The sequence below is a fragment of the Gopherus flavomarginatus genome, chromosome 18, assembly GCF_025201925.1.
Source record: "Gopherus flavomarginatus isolate rGopFla2 chromosome 18, rGopFla2.mat.asm, whole genome shotgun sequence".
In the NCBI taxonomy this organism is placed as follows: Eukaryota; Metazoa; Chordata; order Testudines; family Testudinidae; genus Gopherus; species Gopherus flavomarginatus.
Genome location: NC_066634.1, coordinates 15,236,970 through 15,258,810, shown reverse-complemented (window position 1 = coordinate 15,258,810; position 21,841 = coordinate 15,236,970).

Genomic DNA, 21,841 nt, shown 5'->3' with positions numbered 1-21,841 from the left:
ATTGTAGCTGTCCCGGGGGGTGAGGGGGTTTCTGGGGGGGCACATATACCTACGTGCACACTGGAGTGTCCCGGGGGGCTTATGGAGTCCCTATAGGGCACAGATACAAATGCCCTGGCTGTATAGGTACCTGGGGGGCTTAGGGGGCTTGTGGGGGGCACAGATACCTAAGTTCAGGCTGGAGGGGTCTCCGGGGGCCTTAGGTATTTGGTGGGGGGCACAGATACCTACATCCAGGCTGCAGGGGTCCTGGAGGGGCTTAGGGTCTGTCACGGAGTGTGGGAGAGTCCAGTCCTGCACCCCTCTTCCTGGGACTCAAAGTGACTCTCAGCCAGCCAGTAAAACAGAAAGTTTATTGGACAACAGGAGCGAAAGATACAGCAGAACTTGAAGGCACAGGCAGGATCCCGCATTCGAGTCCTTCTGGGGCTTCAGGAAACTTAGTTCCCAGTTTGGGATTCCCTCAATTCCAACCACCCAGACCAAAACCGAAACTGAACTAACCCAACTCTCTCCAGCCAGCCCCTTCTTTTGTCCAGCTTCCCGGGCAAAGGTGCTGACCCCCTCCCTCCTTCCTAGCTCAGGTTACAGGCTGAGCATGTGTCCAGTCCTAAGGTCACCTGCTGCTCTCCCATCCCCCCCACAGACAGTCCCTACTCCATCACAGTAATGCACAGAGCATTTCCCTCACAGAGCAACAGTGACACCATGTGGCCATATAGGATAATGCACAGAGCATTTCCTGCATGGAACAACAGTGGCACTGTGTGGCCATGCAGGGTAATGCACAGATCATTTCCTGCATGGAGCAACAGTGTCACCATGTGGAGACGCAGGGTAGTACAGAGAGCATTTCCCTCATGGTGCAACAGTGACACCATGTGGCCACGCACGGTAATGCACAGAGCATTTCCTGCATGGAGCAACAGTGACACCGTGTGGCCACTCAGGGAAATGCACAGAGCATCACACCTACGTAGTTGCTTTAGAGAACCCTGGGGGGCTTAGGGGCATGGGGGGCACAGATAGCTACTTCTAGGCTGGAGGCATTCCGGTGGGTATTAGGGGCTTCATGGGGGACACAAATATCTACTTCCGGGCTGGAGAGGTCCCTGGATGGCTTAGGGGGTTGTGGTGAGCACAAATACATAAGTCCAGGCTGTAGTGGTCCCTGGGGGTTTAGGGAGTTGGTGAGGGGCACAAGAACCTACGTATGGTCTGGATGGGTCCCTGGGTGACTTAAGGGGTTGTGATTGTGCAGATACCTACGTCCCAGTTGGAGCTGGCCCTGGGGAGCTTAGGGTGTTTGTGCCTCATACACACACCTACAAACAGACTGGTGGGGCCCCTATTTGTCTTAGGGGGCTTGTTGGGGGCAGAGATACCTATGTCCAGGCTGGAGAAGTCCTGGGGAGGCTTAGGGGGTTCCTGGAGGTCACAAATATCCACAACCAGGCTGGAGGGGTTCTGGGGGTATTAGGGAGATGTAGGGGGGCACAGATATCTATTTCGAGGCTGTAGGGGTCCCGGGGTTACTTTTGGGCATCTTGGAGTACAGATATCTACGTCCATGCTGTAGGGGTCGCTGGGAGGATCAGTGGTTTCGTGAGGGTGCACAGATACCTATGTCCAGGGTATAAGGATCCAGGGGGGCTTAGGGGTTTGTGGGGGGCACAGATACCTTCATCCAGGCAAGAGGGGTCCTGGGGGCCTTAGGCGGTTTGTGTTGGGCACAGATACCTGCGTCTAGGCTAGAGGCATTCCGCGGGGCTTAGGGGGGTTGTGAGGGCACAGTTAACTATGTTGAGGCTGGAGAGGTCCCATCATGGCCTAGGAGGGTTATGGGGGGCACAGATACCTGCGTCTAGGCTGGAGGGGTTTTGGGGGTCTTAGGAGGGTTGTGGGGGCACAGATACCTATGTCCATGCTGGAGGGGTCCCGTCGTGGCTTAGGAGATTCGTGGGGTCAGAGATACCTACGTCTAGGCTGGAGGGGTTCTGGGGGGAATTAGGTGTTTTGGGGGGGAACAGATACCTATGTCCCGATTGTAGGGGGCCCTGGGTAGCTTAGGCGGTTTGTGGGGATCACAGATACAAACATCCATGCTGTACGGGTCCCGAGGGTCTTTGTGTGGCTCTGGGGGTCACAGATACCTACCTACAGGCTGGAGGGGTCCTGTGGGTCTTAGGGGGTTTGTGGGGCATACAATGCCTACATCTGGGCTTTTGGGTTCCCTGGGGGGCTTAGAGGTTTGTGGGGAGCACAGATACCTTTATCCAGGATAGATGGGTCCCGGTCGGATTAGGGGGTTGTGGGGGGCACAGATACCTATGTAAGCAGAATCAGGATGAACTCTACCCTGACGTCTGGTGGTGAATTATGGCAAGTGTGGAAAAGAATTTCAGGAGCTGATCGTGTTTGCATAGGCACACCCACCCCGCCTGACATGGCCACGGCAGCCTGGGATGGTTGCTTTGGCAGCTGTGGTATCACATTTATTTGTTGTTGGGGCATGAGATGTGGAGTATTGTCACCCTGATTGTGTGGATGAGGAACTGTGAAACTGCTTTGAGACAGTGATTCTCACCACCAATTGAGTGGCACTCGCTAGACAAGGGAGTGGGCTCCTTGGGTGTGTTAGAGTCACCAATTGCACTTTTTTTCTTTTAACAGTTGGATAGCAGTGTTGATTTTTTATTCTCTTAAGAGTTGAAATTCTAGGTTCTTGAGCTGAAATCACTGAAAAGATGTGTTAGCTTGTGGGGGACTCTGAAACTGTATTGCAGGACACAGTAGTTGACAGAAAGGAGCAGTTTGTGGGAGTGGCCCACGGAGTGAGGGGAATCTAGCAGTTTTGTGGGACAGCTGGAGCAGAACACAGGTCAGCTGGCAGAGCAGCTGGTGGACCGAGCTGAGCAGTTTGTGGGGAAGGCAAAAGCAGAATCCCATGGAGAGGCAGAGCAGTCAGCAGTGGAACGCATAAGGTGCCTCTTTCTACTCAGGCTGGCAGGGGGAAAAACCCTGCAGATAGACTCTTGAACTCAGGGGTTGCGCAACTGTGGGTGATTTTGGGTTTGCTGGACTCTTGAAACATTGGAGATATTGGACTTTGGAGCCTTGGGGTGATTTGGGGATTGCTGGACTCATAAGCCCAGGGAAAAGGACATGGCCTAGTTGAGGTGTTTTCCCAATTTAATGCTATGTTGTTTATCTCACGTTATTAACCATTTTCTGCTACACCCAGACTCTATGCTTGCGAGAGGGGAAGTATTGCGTCTTTGAGGCACCTAGGGGTGCGTATGTAAAATTTTCCCATGTCTCTGGGTGGGGGCTCAAGCTGGTTTGCATTACATTGTAGGCAAGGGACCCCTATGTATTGAACCCAGTCCTTGCTGCTATCAGTTCAGACTGGCAGAAGGGTTCCACCTACGTCCAGGCTCAAGGGGTCCCTGGGGGGCTTAGGGAGTTCGTGGGGGGCACAGATATCTAGGTCCAGGTTGTAGGGGGTGGGGGAGGCTCAGGAGTTTGGTGGGGGGCACAGATACCTACGTCCAGGCTGCAGGGGTCCCAGAGGGGCTTAGGGGGTGTCACGTAGTGTGGTGGAATCTGGCCCTGCACCCCTCTTCCTGGGACACACAGTGACTCAGCCAGCCAGTAAAACAGAAGGGTTTTTTGGCCAACAGGAATGAAGGATACAGCAGAGCTTTTGGGCACAACCAGGACCCCTCAATCGAGTCCTTCTGGGGGTTCAGGAAGCTTCGTTCCCAGTTTGGGATTCCCTGAATTCCAACAACCCAGCTCCAAACCAAAACTGAACTAACTCCCTCCAGCCAGCCCCTTCCATTATTCAGCTTCCTGGGCAAAGGTGCTGACCCCCTCCCCGCTGCCTAGCTTAAGATACAGGCTTAGGTCCTGTCCCTCACCTAAAGTCACCCGCTGCTCTCCCATCCCCCACACAGACAGTCCCTACTCCATCACAGTAATGCCCAGAGCATTTCCCGCATGGAACAACAGTGACACCATGTGGCCACGCAGGGTAATGCACAGAGCATTTCCTGCATGGAGCAACAGTGACACTGTGTGGCCACTCAGGGTAATGCACAGAGCATCACACCTACGTAGAGGCTGTAGAAATCCCTGGGGGCTTAGGGTTCATGGGAGGTACAGATAGCTACATCCAGGCTGGAGGCATTCTGGGGGGCTTAGGGGGGTTCGTAGGGTCACAGATACCTATGTCCAGGATGGTCGGGACTCTGGGGGAGTTAGGGGGGTTGTGGGGGGCATAGGTACTTGCGTCCAGACTGTAGAGGTCCTGGTGGGGATTAAGGGCTTCCTGGAGGACACCAATATCTACGTCCGCGCTGGAGTGATCCCTGGACGGCTTAGAGGTTGTGTTGAGCACAGTGATCCCTGGGGGTTTAGGAACTTGGTGAGGAGCAGAGGTACCTATGTTTGTCCTGGAGGGGTCCCTGGGGGGGCTTAGTGGTATTGTAGGGGACACAGATACCTACGTCCAGGCTATAGGCATTCTGGGGGGGCTTAGGGCTTTGGGGGGGCACAGATACCTACATCCAGGCTGGAGGGGTCCCAGGGGGGCTTAGGGGGATTGTGGGGGGCACAGCTATGTACGTCCAGGCTGGAGAGGTTCCAGGGAGTATAAGGAATTTTTGTGGACAGCAGAGATACCTATCTCCAGGATCTAGGGGTCCCTGGGGGGCTTAGGGTTTTTTTTTGGGAGGCACAGATAACTATGTCCAGGTTGGAGTAGTTCCTGGGGGGATTAGGGGGTTCCTGGGGGGCACAGATACCTAGGTCCATTCTGTAGGGGTCCCCTGGTGGATTAAGGGTTTTCTGAGGGGTACAGATACATATGTCTAGGCTGTAGGGGTCCCTGGGAGGCTTAGCGGGTTTGTAGGGGGCAGCGATACCTAAGTCCAGGCAATAGGGCTTCCAGGGGGAATTAGTGTGTTGGGGGGGCACAGATACCTAGATCCAGGCTGGAGGGTTCCCGATGTGGGGGGGCTTAGGCAGTTTGTGTTCAGCAAAGATACCTACCTCCAGGCTGGAGGGGTGTCTCGGCACTTAGGGATTGTGGAGGGGCACAGATACCTCCGTCCAGGGTGGAGGGTCCCTGGGGAGCTTAGCGGGTTCGTAGGGGGCACAGATACCTAAATCCAGGCTGGAGGGATCCAGGGGGGGCTTATGGGGTTCAGGGGGCACAGATACTTATCTCTAGGCTGTAGGGGTCCCTGGTGGGCTTAGGGGTGTTTGGGGGGCCCCAGATACCTAAGTCCATGCTGTAGGCGTCCCTACAGGTGCTTATGGATTCGTGGGGTGCACAGATACTTATGTCCAGTCTGGAGGGGGCAGGGGGGGTTGGGGTTTCATGGGGGGCACAGATACGAACCTCCAAGCTGTAGGAGTCCCAGGGGGGCTGTGGGGGTACAGATACCTACATCTAGGCTGGAGGGGTCCTGGGGGGTATAGAGCGTTTGTGGGGGGCACAGATACCTAGGTACAGGCTGTCGGTGTCCCGAGGAGATTAGGCGGTTCACTGGGGGCTCAGATACATCCAGGCTGGATGTGTCCCGAGGAGCTTAGGGGTTTCGTGGGGGTCACAGGTAGTTACGTCCAGGCTGTAGTGGTCACTGGGACGTTTAGGGTGGTTGTGGGAGCACAGATACCGATGTCCAGGCTAAAGGGGTAATGGGAGTGCTTAAGGGATCGGGGCTGACACAGATACCTACGTCCAGGGTCTAGGGGTCCCCAGGGGATTGGGGGTTGAGGGGGGAACAGATACCTACGTCATAGCTGGAGGTGTCTTGGGTGGTTTAGGAGGTTCGTTGGAGTCACAGATACCTAAGTCCAGGCTGTAGGCATTGTTCCTGGGGCATTCAGGGATTTCTGGGGGTCACAGATACCTAAGTGCAGTCTAGAGTGGTCCCAGAGGGCTTAGGAGAATTATGGGGGTCACAGATACCTACATGTAGACTGGAGGGGTCCTGGAGCGCTTAGGAGATTTATGGGGGGCACAGATACCAACATACTGGCTGTAAAGGTCCCTGGTGGCTTTGCGGGTTCGGGGGGTACAGATACCAATGTCCTGGCTGTAGATGTTCCTGGGGTACATAGAGGGGCTGTGGTCGCACATAACCCTACATCCAGGCTGTCGGGGTCCCGGGGGCTCCTGGCCAAATTGGGTCCCCCTGGAAAAGTCTCCCTCACGGTGGCCCCAGGGCTGGAGGAGCTCCCACTCCCTGATATGGCACAGAGGCTGCAGCAGGGGCACAGAGCTTCTCTGGTGTCAGGGCCACAGCGGGGCAGGGGTAAAGGAGTGAGACCAGAGAAGCTCTGTGCCCCTGCTGCAGCCCCCAGGTAATAGAAGGGAGTGGGAGCTCTTCCAGCCCTGAGGCCACCGTGGAGGAACATCTACAGCCAGGACATTGGTATCTGTCATACATTAGAAGCAAGAGGAAGACTAAGGACAGGGTAGACCCACTGCTCAGTGAGGAGGGGGAAACAGTAACGGGAGACTTGGAAATGGCAGAGATGCTTAATGACTTCTTTGTTTCAGTCTTCACTGAGAAGTCTGAAGGAATGTCTAGTATAGTGAATGCTTACGGGAAGAGGGTAGGTTTAGAAGAGAAAATAAGAAAGAGCAAGTAAAAAATCACTTAGAAAAGTTAGATGCCTGCAAGTCACCAGGGCCTGATGAAATGCATCCTAGAATACTCAAGGAGTTAATAGAAGAGGTATCTGAGCCTCTAGCTATTATCTTTGGGAAATCATGGGAGACGGGGGAGATTCCAGAAGACTGGAAGGGTGAAAATATAGTGCCCATCTATAAAAAGGGAAATAAAAACAACGCAGGAAACTACAGACCAGTTAGTTTAACTTCTGTGCCAGGGAAGATAATGGAGCAGGTAATCAAAGAAATCATCTCCAAACACTTGGAAGGTGGTAAGGTGATAGGGAATAGCCAGTATGGATTTGTGAAGAACAAATCATGTCAAACTAATCTGATAGCGTTCTTTGATAGGATAACGAGCCTTGTGGATAAGGGAGAAGCGGTGGATGTGATATACCTAGACTTTAGTAAGGCATTTGTTACGGTCTCGCATGATATTCTTATAGATAAACTAGGAAAGTACAATTTAGATGGGGCTACTATAAGGTGGGTGCATAACTGGCTGGATAACCGTACTCAGAGAGTAGTTGTTAATGGCTCCCAATCCTGCTGGAAAGGTATAACAAGTGGGGTTCCGCAGGGGTCTGTTTTGGGACCGGTTCTGTTCAATATCTTCATCAACGATTTAGATGTTAGCATAGAAAGTACGCCTATTAAGTTTGCAGATGATACCAAACTGGGAGGGATTGCAACTGCTTTGGAGGACAGGGTCAAAATTCAAAATGATCTGGACAAATTGGAGAAATGGTCTGAGGTAAACAGGATGAAGTTCAATAAAGATAAATGCAAAGTGCTCCACTTAGGAAGGAACAATCAGTTTCACACATACAGAATGGGAAGAGACTGTCTAGGAAGGAGTATGGCAGAAAGAGATCTAGGGGTCGTAGTGGACCACAAGCTTAATATGAGTCAACAGTGTGATACTGTTGCAAACAAAGCAAACGTGATTCTGGGATGCATTAACAGGTGTGTTGTAAACAAGACACGAGAAGTCATTCTTCCGCTTTACTCTGCGCTGGTTAGGCCTCAACTGGAGTATTGTGTCCAGTTCTGGGCACCACATTTCAAGAAAGATGTGGAGAAATTGGAGAGGGTCCAGAGAAGAGCAACAAGAATGATTAAAGGTCTTGAGAACATGACCTATGAAGGAAGGCTGAAGGAATTGGGTTTGTTTAGTTTGGAAAAGAGAAGACTGAGAGGGGACATGATAGCAGTTTTCAGGTATCTAAAAAGGTGTCATCAGGAGGAGGGAGAAAACTTGTTCACCTTAGCCTCCAATGATAGAACAAGAAGCAATGGGCTTAAACTGCAGCAAGGGAGATTTAGGTTGGACATTAGGAAAAAGTTCCTAACTGTCAGGGTAGTTAAACACTTGAATAGATTGCCTAGGGAAGTTGTGGAATCTCCATCTCTGGAGATATTTAAGAGTAGGTTAGATAAATGTCTGTTAGGGATGGTCTAGACAGTATTTGGACCTGCCATGAGGGCAGGGGACTGGACTCGATGACCTCTCGAGGTCCCTTCCAGTCGTAGAGTCTATGAGTCTATGAGTAATCTGTGCCCCCCATAAACCACCTAATCCCCACGGGAACCCCTACAGCCAGGATGTTGGTATCTGTCCCCCTATAAATCTCCTAAGCCTTCTGGAACCCTTCCAGTCTGAACGTAGATATCTGTGACCCCCAGAAATCCCCGAATGCCCCAGGAACCCCTACAGCCTGGACTTAGGTATCTGTGACTCCAACGAACCTCCTAAACCACCCAGGACCCCTTCAGCTAGGACGTAGGCATCTGTTCCCCCCTCAACCCCCAATCTCCTCGGGACCCCTAGACCCTGGACGTAGGTATCTGTGTCAGCCCTGATTCCCTAAGCACCCCCATTACCCCTTTAGCCTGGACGTAGGTATCTGTACTCCCACAAACCCCCTAAACGTCCCAGAGACCCCTTCAGCCTGGAAGTCCCTATCTGTGACCCCCACCGACCTCTAACCTCCCAGGGATCCCTACAGCCTGGACACAGGTGTCTGAGCACCCCACAAACCCCCTAAGCTCCTCGGGACACATCCAGCCTGGATGTATCTGAGCCCCCAGTGAACCGCCTTATCTCCTCGGGACACCGACAGCCTGTACCTAGGTATCTGTGCCCCCCACAAACCCCCTATAGCCCCCAGGACCCATCCAGACTAGATGTAGGTATCTGTACCCCCACAGCCTCCCTGGTACTCCTACAGCCTGGAGGTTTGTATCTGTGCCCCTCATGAAACCCCAACCCCCCCGTCCCTTCCAGACTGGACATAAGTATCTGTGCACCCCACGAATCCATAAGCACCTGTAGGGACGCCTACAGCATGGACTTAGGTATCTGGGGGCCCCCAAAACCCCCTAAGCCCACCAGGGACCCCAATAGCCTAGAGATAATCATCTGTGCTCCCTGAACCCAGAAGCCCCCCCTGGACCCATCCAGCCTGGACTTAGGTATCTGTGCCCCACATGAACCCGCTAAGCCCCCCAGGGACCCTCCAGCCTTTATGGAAGTATCTGTGCCCCCCACAACCCCTAAGTGCCGAGAAACCCCTCCAGCCTGGAGGTAGTTATCTGTGCCCACCAGAAACCGCTTTAGCCCCCCCAGGGACAACTCCAGCCTGGATGCAGATATCTGTGCCCAACACAAACAGCCTAAGCCCCCCCCCGGGAACCCTCCAGCCTGAACCTAGGTATCTGTGCCACCCCAACACACTAATTCCCCCTGGAAGCCCTATTGCCTGGAAGTAGGTATCTCTGCCCCCCACAAACCCCCTAAGCCTCCCAGGGACCCCTACAGCCTAGACGTAGGTATCTCTGACACCGAGAAAACCCCTAAGCCACCCAGGGACCCCTACAGCATGGACCTAGGTATCTGTGCCCCCCAGGAACTCCCTAAACCCCCCAGGAACCACTCCAACCTGGACATAGGTATCTGTGCCTCCCAAAAATCCCTAAGCCCCCGGGACCCATAGAGTATGGAGATAGCTATCTCTGCCATCCGCAAAAAACCCTAATCCTCTCCGGAACTTCTCCAGCCTGGATGTACATATCTGTGCCCCTCCCCACAAACCACCTAAGCCCCCCGGGACCCCTCCAGCCTGGATATAGGTATCTGTGCCCCCCCAAAGCCCTAAGCCCCCCCAGAATGCCTATAGCCTGGACGTAGGTATCTGTGTCTCCTACAGTACAACTAAGCCCCCCCCAGGGACCCCTCCAGGACATACATAGGTATCTGTGCCCCTCACTAAGTCACTATACCCCCAGGGATCACTGTACTCTCCACAACCCCCTAAGCGTCCAGGCACCCCTTCAGCCTGGACGTAGATATTGCTGTCCTCCAGGAAGCCTTTAATCCCCACCAGGACCTCTACAGCCTGGACGCAAGTACCTATGCCCCTCACAACCCCCCTAACTCTCCTAGGGTCCCGCCCATACTGGATGTAGGTATCTGTGACCCTAGGAACCCCCGTAAGCCCTCGAGGGATCTCTACAGCCTCCACGTAGGTGCGATGCTCTGTGCATTACCCTGTGTGGCCACATGGTGTCACTGTTGCTCCATGCAGGAAATGCTCTGTGCATTACCCTGCGTGACCACATGGTGTCACTGTTGCTCGATGCAGGAAATGCTCTGTGTATTACCTTGCGTGGCCACACGGTGCCACTGTTGCTCCATGCAGGAAATGCTCTGGGCATTACCCTGTGTGGCCACACGGTATCACTGTTGCTCCATGCGGGGAAAGGCTCTGTGCATTACCCTGCGTGACCACATGGTGTCACTGTTGCTCCATGCAGGAAATGCTCTGTGCATTACCCTGCGTGGCCACATGGTGTCACTGTTGTTCCATGCGGGCAATGCTCTGTGCATTACCCTGTGTGGCCACACGGTGCCACTGTTGCTCCATGCAGGAAATGCTCTGGGCATTACCCTGTGTGGCCACACGGTATCACTGTTGCTCCATGCGGGGAAAGGCTCTGTGCATTACCCTGCGTGACCACATGGTGTCACTGTTGCTCCATGCAGGAAATGCTCTGTGCATTACCCTGTGTGGCCACACGGTGCCACTGTTGCTCTATGCGGGGAAATGCTCTGTGCATTACCCTGTGTGGCCACACGGTGTCACTGTTGCTCCATGCGGGGAAATGCTCTGTGCATTACCCTGCGTGGCCACATGGTGTCACTGTTGCTCCATGCAGGAAATGCTCTGGGCATAACCCTGCATGGCTACACAGTGTCACTGTTGCTCCATGCGCGAAATGCTCTGGGCATTACTGTGATGGAGTGGGGACTGTCTGTGTGGGGGATGGGAGAGCAGGGGGTGACTTTAGGTGAGGGACAGGACCTAAGCCTGTAACTCGAGCTAGGCAGGGCTGAGAGAGTGAGCACCTTTTCCCGGGAAGCTGGACACAGGAAGGGGTCAGCTGGAGGGAGTTAGTTCAGTTTTGGTTTGGAGCTGGGTAGTTGGAATTCAGAGAATCCCAAACTGGGAACTAAGCTTCCTGAAACCCCAGAAGGACTCGACTGACGGGTCCTGGTTGTGCCCCAAAGCCCTGCTGTATCCTTCGTTCCTGTTGGCCAAAACAACCCTCTGTTTTACTGGCTGGCTGAGTCACTGTGTGTGCCTGGAAGAGGGGTGCAGGGCCAGATTCCACCACACTTCATGACACCCTCTAAGCCCCTCTGGGACCCCTGCACCTGGGATGTAGGTATCTGTGCCCCCCACCAAACCTCTGAGCCCCCCAGGGACCCCTACAGCCTGGACCTAGATCTCTGTGCCCCCCAGGAACCCCCTAAAACCCCTAGGCACGCCTTCAGCCTGGAGATAGGTGTAACCCGTCTGCCAGGCTGAATTGATAGCAGCAAGGACTGTGTTCAATACATAGGGGTCCCTTCCCTATTACGTAATGCAAACCAGATCGAGCCCTCACCCAGTGACATGGGAAAATTTTACACACACACCCCTAGGTGCCTCAAAGAGGCAATACTTCCCCTCTCGCAATCATAGAATCTGGGTATAGCAGAAAATGTTTAATAACGTGAGATAAACAACATAGCATTAAATTTGGAAAACACCTCAACTAGGCCGTGTCCTTTTCCCTGGGCTCTAGAATCTAGCAATCCCCAAATCACCCCAAGACTCCAAAGTACAATACCTCAAATATTTCAAGACTCCAGCAACCCCAAAATCACCCACAGTCCCGTAGCCCCAGAGTTCAAGAGTCTATCTGCCGGGTTTTCCCCCCTGCCAGCCTGGGTAGAAAGGGGCACCTTACGTGGTCCACTGCTGTCTGCCCTGCCTCTCCGTGGGATTCTGCTTCTACTTTTCCCACAAACTGCTCAGCTCAGTCCACCAGCTGCTCTGCTCCACCAGCCAACCTGTGATCTGCCCCAGCTGTTTCCAAAAACTGCTTAGTTTACTTTACTCCGTGAGCCATTCCAAGTGTTCCACAAACTGCTCTTTTCCATCAGCTGCTCTACAATACAGTTTCAAACTCCCCCACTATTTAACACAGCACTTCAATGACTTCAGCTCAGGAACCTGGATCTTCAGTTATTAAAAAACTTAACCACCACCTCTACTATTCAACTGTTAAAAGAGAAAATGTAATTGGTGTTTCTAGTTTATCCAAGGAGCCCACTCCCTTGTCTAGTGAGTGCCACTCAACTGATGGTGAGAATCCCTGTCTCAAAGCTGTTTCACAGTTCCTCATCCACACAATCAGGGTGACAACACTCCACATCTCACACCCCAACAACAAATAAACTGGGGATGCCATAGCTGCCAAAGTAACCATCCCAGGCTGCCATGGCCGTGTCACACACGGTGGGTGTGTCTATGCAAACATGATCAGACCCTGAAATCCTTTTCCACACTTGCCATAATTCACCACCAGATGTGAGGGTAGAGTTCATCCTGCTTCTGCTTACATAGGTATCTGTGCCCCACACAACCCCCTAATCCCACCAGGACCCATCTAGCCTGGATAATGGTATCTGTGCTCTCCACAAACCTCTAAGCCCCCCAGGGAACCCACAAGCCCAGATGTAGGCATCTGTATGCCCCACACACCCCCTTAATACCCACAGGAACCTTCCAGACTGTAGGTAGGTATCTGTGACCTCTAGAGCCTCACAAAGTCCCTCGAGACCCCTACAGCATGGATGTTTGTATCTGTGACCAACAAAAACCGCCTAAGCTACCCAGGGCCACCTACCATCAGGATGTAGGTATCTGTTCCCCCCCCAAACACACCTAATCCCCCCAGAACCCCTCCAGCCTAGATGTAGGTATCTCTGACCCCACGAATCCGCTAAGACATGACAGGACCCCTCCAGCATCGACATAGGTATCTGTGCCCACACAACCCTCCTAAGACCCCCAAAACCCCTCCAGCCTAGACGCAGGTATCTGTGCCCAGCATGAACCCCCTCAGGTCCCTAGGACCCCTCTTGCCTGGATGAATGTATCTGTGCCCCTTACAAACCCCTAAGCCCCCCCCACAGGATCCCTATAGACCGGACGTAGATATCTGTGCACCCTCACAAACCCACTGATCCTCCCAGCGACCCCTACAGCATGGAAGTAGGTATCTGTACCCCAAAATGCCCCAAAGCAACCCCAGGACCCCTACAGCCTCGATATAGGTATCTGTGCCCCCGCACAACTCCCTAATACCCCCAGAACTCCTCCAGCCTGGACGTAGATATTTGTGACTTCCAGGAACCCCGAAAGCCCTCCCCAGGACTTCTCCAGTCCCTATATAGGTATCTCTGCCCCCCACCAGCCTTCTAAGACCCATAGGGCCCCCACCAGCCTGGTTATAGCTATGTGTATGCCACACAAACCCCCTAAGCTCCCCAGGGCCTCCTCCAACCGGTACGTAGGTATCTGCGCAACCACAAACCCTTAAGTCCCCCAGGGACCCCTCCAGACCATACGTAGGTTTCTGTCACCCTTACCAACTCCTTAAACCCCCAGGGACCACTACAGCCTGGACGTATGTATCTATGCTCACCACAACCCCGTAAGCCATCCAGGAACCTCTCCAGCCCTGACGTAGATATTTGTGCTCCTCATGAAGCCCCTAATGCCCACCAGAATGTCTCCAGCCTGGACGTAGCTATCTGTGCCCCCCACGACCCCTAAGCCCCCCAGGGATCTCTACAGCCTCTATATTGGCGTGATGCTCTGTGCATTACCCTGCATGGCCACATGTTGTCACTGTTCCTCTATGAGAGAAATGCTCTGTGCATTACCCTGCGTGGCCACATGGAATCACTGTTGCTCCATCCAGGAAATGCTCTGTGCATTTGCCTGCATGGCCACATGGTGTCACTGTTGCTCCATGCAGGAAATGCTCTGTCCATTACCTGGTGTGGTCACAAGGTGTCAATGTTGCTCCATGCGGGAAATGCTCTGTGCATTACCCTGCCTGGCCACACGGTGTCACTGTTGCTCCATATGGGAAATGTTCTGTGCGTTACCGTGCGTGGCCACATGGTGTCACTGTTGCTCCATGCAGGAAATGCTCTGTGCATTACCCAGTGTGGCCACACGGTGTCACTGTTGTTCCATGCGGGAAATGCTCTGTGCATTACTGTGATGGAGTAGGGACTGTCTGTGTGGGGGATGGGAGAGCAGGGGGTGACTTTAGGACCGGACACGTGCTCAGCCTGTAACCTGAGCTAGACGGGGGGCGGGGTCAGCACCTTTGCCCGGGAAGCTGGACACAGGAAATGGCCAGCTGGAGGGAGTTGGGTTAGTTCAGTTTCGGTTTTGGTCTGGGTGGTTGGAATTCAGGGATTCCCAAACTGGGAACTAAGTTTCCTGAACCCCTAGAAGGACTTGATAGTGGGGTCCTGCTTGTGCCTCCAAGCTCTGCTGTATCCTTCGCTCCTGTTGTCCAATAAACCTTCTGTTTTACTGGCTGGCTGAGAGTCACTGTGAGTCCCAAGAAGAGGGGTGCAGGACCGGACTCCCCCACACTCCGTGACAGACCCTAAGCCCCTCCGAGACCCCTGCAGCCTGGGCGTAAGTATCTGTGCCTCCCACCAAACACCTAAGACACTCAGAGATCCCTCCAGCCTGAACTTAGGTATCTGTGCCCCCCACATACCCCCTAAGCCCCCGCGGGACCTATACAGCCAGAACATTGGTATCTGTACCCCATATAGACTCCATAAGCCCCTTGCGACACTCCAGTGTGCACGTAGTTATATGTGCCCCTCAAAAACCCTCTAAGCCCCCAGGAACCCCTACAGCCTGGACATAGGTATTTGCACTCCCACAACCCCCCTAATCTCCCCCTCCCGGGACATCTACAATCTGGACGTAGATATCTGTGCCCCTCACGAAACCTCTAACCCCCCCTGGGAACGATACAGCCTGGACATACGTATCTGTGCCCACTCGAACCCCTAAAACCCACTGATACCCCTACAGCCTGGACATCATATGTGTCTTTGGCCCCTACAAATCCCCTAAGACTCCCAGGATGCCTCCAGCCTGGACGTAGGTATCTTTGCCCCCCACTAACCCCCTAATCCCCCCTGGTAACCCTACAGCCTGGATGTAGGAATATGTGCCCCCCACGAACCCTCTAAGCCCCCATGGGACCCCTAGAGCATGGAGATTGGTATCTGTGTCCCCTCCAAACTCTCTAAGCCCCCCAGGGACCCCTATGGCCTGGACATAGGTATCTGTGCACCCCAAGGCCCCTAAGATCCCCCGGACCTCTGCAGCCTGGATGTAGGTGTGACGGTGCTGCCTGTGGGAGCCAGCTCAGCTCACTCAATCAGAGTGAATGGCAAACAAAACAGGGCAGACAAATCCCAAACGCTGCTGATTATTTTCAATACTTAGCGCACGTCCAGACTAACCCGCGGCATCGGCGGGTTAAAATCGATTGCTCGGGGATCGATATATCGCGTCTAGTCTGGACGCGGTGTATCGATCCCCAAGCGCGCTTACATCGATTCCGGAACTCCATCAATCCGAACGGAGTTCCGGAATCGACACGGAGAGCCGCGGACATCGATGCCGCGCCGTCCAGACTGGTGAGTACCTCGATTTTAGAAATTCGACTTCAGCTACGTTATTCACGTAGCTGAAGTTGCGTATCTAAAATCGATTTTAATTCCTAGTCTGGACGTGGCCTTAGATTTACCAAGCCAGCACAAAACAGCTTCTGTAGTACCTCACTGGTTACTTAGAAGTTTAAACCACGCAGTTCCCTTAAAGTACCCAGCCTCAGGCCTCCGTCCAGACACACCTGTTAGATATGATGATGATTCCTGAAAATCTTACTTCATCATATAAAAGAAAAGATTCTTCCGATCCCAAAGGATCAGCCACATAACCAGGTTCAATTATAACTTAGATTTTACCTAAAATACATGCTATAGGCAATTCTTATTAACTAAGCTAAAATTTATTAGAAAAGAAAAGAGAGAGAGTGAGTGTTGGTTAAAAGATTAATAGACATATAGACTTGAATTCAATTTTTGAGGTTCAGATACAAAGTAGAGATGAGCTTGTAGTTGCCAAAAGTCCTTTTAGAAATAGTCCATAGGTTATAATCCAATGTCCATATTCAGGGTGGCTCCAGTCAATGACTGGGGATCTCAATCCTTGTGGCTTAAGGTTTCCCCCTCTTGAAACCCAAAGCAGATCTGAGATGAAGAAGGATCGTGTCCCAGGTTCTTAAACATTTCCAGCAGCCTTTCAGCCTGAGAAAACAACAGGCTTAACTCTTCTTCCAAACATCCTGGCAATTAGTACATCCATCAAACAGTTCAGATACAGATTACCACAACCTTCAAAGAGACACAGACAATAATACTATTTCACTCAAGTATCATCATAAATGTTAATATTCTTTTTTTGCTCTTTGAATTAAAACTATAGCAATAGACAAGACTTGTTTGCTGACATCACAAGACCTGAGCAAACACCTCCCCTTCTACCTCTAACACTGCAGACTTGCATTTCAAAGCTCTGTTCGTTTACATATCTTGTTAACCAGTTTTTAAGGTTCACCCACGGGTCAGGTCAGTCGGTGAGGTGAGTTAATTAACTCTTTCTGGCCCTGTCACCTTTCAATGAGATATTAGATTATACTTATAATGTCACAGTCACGGTGAGTTGACTGCTGCAGCTCCCCGTAGACTCTGCCTGCACCTCTCACCGAGCTGGAGTACAGGAGGCGAGGGGAGAGCACTCAATGTATTGCATCTATACTAGACGCGATATATCAACCCCCGCTGGATCGATCGCTGCCCACCAATTCGGCAGGTGGTATACACATACCTCGAGTATCTGGTGATCGGAGCTGGACCCCCGAGGGGGACACATTGAAAGAACTCAGGGGTTAAAGTGCCTATATTGTCAACTGTCAGGGCTGCTGTGGCTTAGAGGAGGGTGCTTGACTGCCTGGCAGGCTTAGGCGCCGCAAGCCTTGGAGGTGGGAGAAGTGAAGCGGCCACGGCGTGCTCGGGGTGTTCGTGCTCGGAGCAGGGGTGAGCTCGGGTGAGGGGGGGTGCCGCAGGGCAGAGCAGGAGAGTTGCCACAAGAGGGGAGCCTCAGGGTGGAGGGGAGAGCTGCCACGGGTGGGGCGCCTCAGGGCAGGGGTGCGGGGGCGGGGAGGGTGCAAGGTGGAAGTTTCGCCTAGGGCATGAAACTTCCTTGCACCGGCCCTGCCCCACGCCCTGCCTTCAGCCAGCCCTGCACCCCCTGCCCTGCCCTGCCGGCAGTCAGCCTCTGTCTCCAGCCAGCCCTGCACCTTCTGCTTTGCCTGCACCAGCCGCATCCTCCCTGCCCTGTCTCCAGCCAACCCCTGATGCACCCCCCTGCCTGAAGCCAGCCAGCCCCACAGCCCTTGCCCTGCCTGAAGCCAGACCCTACCTCCAGCCAACCCCACATCCACTGGTGCCCTGCACTTCCCAGGGCAGTAACCCTGCACATCTGCTTCAATGAGGGGGGCAGGGAGCAGCTGGGACCCACACATGTGCACACCCTAGGGTGACCAGACAGCAAGTGTGAAAAATCGGGACGGCGTGGGGGGTAATAGGATCCTAGATAAGAAAAAGACCCCAAAATTCGGACTGTCCCTATAAAATTGGGACATCTGGTCACCATAGCACACCCCCAGGACTCCTGAGTTCCATTGCTGGGTTTCCTATTGGTTCCACTGCTGGTTCTTTTCCTTTTCCTGGGGACTTTGGGCAAGTTGCTCCCCACTCTCGGGCTCTGTCCCCAGCAGTCAAATGGGGATTTCATACTTTCCCGCTATTGGAAAGTGCTGGGAGAATCCCCCAGCAAAAGCTACTCTGACAGTGCTAAGCAGCATCTGACCAATCAAGGTCGGAGCTCACTGCCCAGGAGGAGTGCTTGGCTCTGGGGTTTCACTTCAGCCCAGTGTAGAGAGAGAGCCCTAACCATGGAGTTTGGCTCAAGAAGACCAAGTCTCCAATTTGTTAAGGGTGTTTTGAATTTCAATCCTGTGCTCCAAAGTGCTTGGTGTCAGTTGTAAACTTTAGGAGCATGCTCTCCACTCCATTTTCCAAATCATTCATGAAAATATAGAATAGTACCTGACACCGGACTGATCCCTGCCAGACCCACTAGGTTCACCCTCCCCGTTGGGCAGCTAAACATGGAGAAGGGCTCCTGGAGTCTTGGCTTTCAACCAGCTCTGCACCCACATTACACTGATTGCAGCTGGACTACCTTTCCCTCGTTTGCTTCTGAGAATGTCCTATGGGACTGTGTCAAAAGCCTTAGCAACACCAAGCTAGATCCCATCTATTGTTTACTCACCTCTACCAGGCCCAGAACCCTGCCAAAGAAGGAAAGAGGATTGGTTTGGAATGATTTGTTCTTGACAATTCCACGCTCACTAGTCATAAGAACCAAATCATCCTGTAGGTGCTGCTGACAAACTGAGTGTTTAAGAATGTATTGCAGGATCTCTCCAGCTATGGCAGTCAGGCTAGCTAGTCTGTAAGTCCCAGAGGTCTTTTTGTTCCCCTTTGAAAGATAGGTCCTGTCTTGTTCATGGATGGGAAGATGTTCTTTTTCAGGGGTCTCAGACAAGAACTGGGGCACAACACCTGGTTTGTTAAGGCCACAAAAACAGAGGCAGGAACCTCTTCTCTGCTGCTGGCAAAGAACCACAGGTACCTAAAAGATAGGGACTCACATCTTTGAATGGGCTTTAAAAAGGCAGTGGTTAATAAGTTTGGCCCCGACCATTTCTTGTTTCCACAGACTAGACATTTTAGCAAACTTTAGAATTCCTTGGTGCTAAACACTGTGAAACTCCCCTTTCTCCTTCACAGAGGGCTTTAACGCCCCTTATCTCACTTGGGCTCTAAACTGCCCATAGTTCGAGAACTGTTCCTGTTCCGATTGGACAGATGGGAGAAGCGAAGTGACTTACCCAACACCTACACAACAAGGCGATGGCAGAGCCAGAAAGAGAAGCAACCAGTTCTGACTCCTGTTCTAACAGATGAAAACACCCCAGAGCCCAGGAATCGAGATGGTGGGAAAATTTCATTCAAACCGTTTCTGTCCGAAAATCCCATTTAGACTAAACCAGTTTGTTTCTCAAAATCATAACAAGTGGGATGAAAGATCTTTGCAAAAATATTTTGTTGCAAAATAAAAGCATCTCCTCTTTGTCAGAGTGTGTTAAATTGTCTCCTCGCACACAAAGAGGAGACACTTACATCTCAACCATTAGATAAGATGCTTCAATCTGAGCTAAGTCGTTGTTACTATTAGCAATTTCAAAATAAAAAAATACAAAAAAAATAGACTATTTCAGCTAATCTATTATGTCGTAATCTCCTCTGAGTAAACATGATGGGAAACTTCATATTATGCACTACTTCTAGTGACACTCCCAAATGGATCCGCATCCTTCACCCACCATGAGGTAGGTAAGAGCGGATCATTATTATCCCTACTTGAAAGAGGGAGAAGCTAAGGCTGAGAAAGGAGAATTGACTTGTCTTAGGTCACACAGCCCGTCAGAGGCAGTGTTGGGAATAGGACCGAAGAGCCCTGATTTTCAAACAAACCATCGGATCTTGAATTTCAGACATTGAATGACCTGAATACTGTGCTCTCAGATGAGCTCCAGACCAACAACAGTGACAGTAATTATTCAGCAAGTATATGAGGAGAACTGCAATGTTAGAGGGAATCATCAACTGCTCAGAGACAATTAATGCAGAGAAGCAGCAAAATTAATCAAAGATAGAACTGGTTCTGACTTATTTACTTGATCTTAAAAGAGAACAACAAGGACCTGAGTCTCCTCCCTGTCAATAACCCCCTGCTCAACCAATCAGGGTAGAGACTGAGGACGGGAGGCTGAGGGTTCTCACCAGAGAGCCCAAAGGATGGCCCAGGTCACCGGTGGGGATCACTGCCCGAGCACTATTTCAGTCCCACATTTTTGGGTGGACCTTCCATAGTGGGAGCTGCAGAGGACTTCCCTGCAACACACAAACACACACCTCCGTCCTGTTGTTGGGAAGGGAACAGGAGAAGGGACAAAAGAAGCAAGAGAAGAAGAGGAGGGAGGGATGGAGGAAGAGGTGAAACAAAAAGGACAAACCCTAATGTCCCCAGCGATTCTAAGGGACAAAGTCTCAGGTGCGCAATAAAATTCTGCCTCCTTAAGCTCGTGTTTTCCATGCCTAGAATTCGCTTGTCACCAGATAGATCAGACTGAACAGGTTTCAAACCTCCAGGAGGCTCTTACCTTCTAAACAGGGACGGCTGTTTTCTAGTAAAATCACTACAAGGGAAGGAGGAAACTCGAAAGAGGTTCCTCCTGGCGCTCACGTCCATGACCCCAAATAATCTCTCAGTCCTCAAAGAGAGACCTGGAGAAGGAAACGTGCTGAAGCAAAGCCACAGAGGTCTCTGAGGTTTCCCTGGCCCCTCGCCCCTGTCCTGCCTGGCTGATGTCAGCATCTCTCTGTGAGGTCACCACCTCCCCACCACCTTTGACCAATAGTCTGAGGTCCTGTAAAAGGCCTTTGTGATGTCACTGCCACACCCCTCCCTTGCTGGGCTAATGTCCTGCCCCTGGCCAGGCACTTTGGAGGTTTGAGCTACTCCCTGTGGATCACCTCACTCAAGGAGCGTTTGTTCTAGGCAGGAAGCCGGCTAGACAGGAAAACATCAGACGCTGCTCCCAATGCTACACTCAGTTTTTCAGAAATTAGTCGACTTCATGGTCAGAAGACACCATTAGAGCGTCTAACCTGCATATCACAGGCCTCCTGTATGATATAACAGCTACTTTGGGGGAAAACACATTCCAGAAAGGCATCTAGTCTTCATTAAATGACATCAGGAGATGGTGAATCCACCACTTTCCTTGGTAGCTTGCTCCTGTGGTGAATCATCCTTGCGTTTGACTATTGTGCCTCAGTTGTAATATGAATTTGTCTCTTTTCACTTTCCAGCCATTGGGTCTTGTTATGCCTTTCTCTGCTCCATTCAAGAGCCCGTAAATACCCAATCTTTTCTCTCCATTAAGGCACTTCAACATTTCAATGAAATCACCTTTCAATCTTCTTTTGATAAGCTAAACAGGTTGAGCTCTTTCAATAGCTCACTAGAAGGTATTTTTCTCCAGCCCTCAGAACATTTGGTAGCTCTTTGCTGCCCTAGCTCCAATTTCACAACATCTTTTTCAAATGAGGACACCAAAACTGAAAGCTATTCCAATATCAGTCTCACTGATGCCATGTCACCTCCTGTGACGTTATTGACATAATCTGTAACTGTGCAGATCACTGTTGCGACCACTGTTCTATATTTGCAGCCAATACTGTAGAAAGGTTGTCATGTAAGGGGTCTATGGAGAGGTTCTGATTGGCTAATTATAATGATGCTATCTCTAGATGTGTATCATTTTTGTAGTTGATGTTATGAATATTGGCTCTATGCTGCCCATATTTCAAACTTGTGCCATAATGGGGGACAAATCAGCTACCTTGTTAGAAGTGGCTTTGCCAATAGATGGAACCTGGGATTTAAACTCCCAATGATCGCACTGTGTTTGGGATCCATTTGAATTCCTCTCCCAGGTCTTTGACACTTTCAT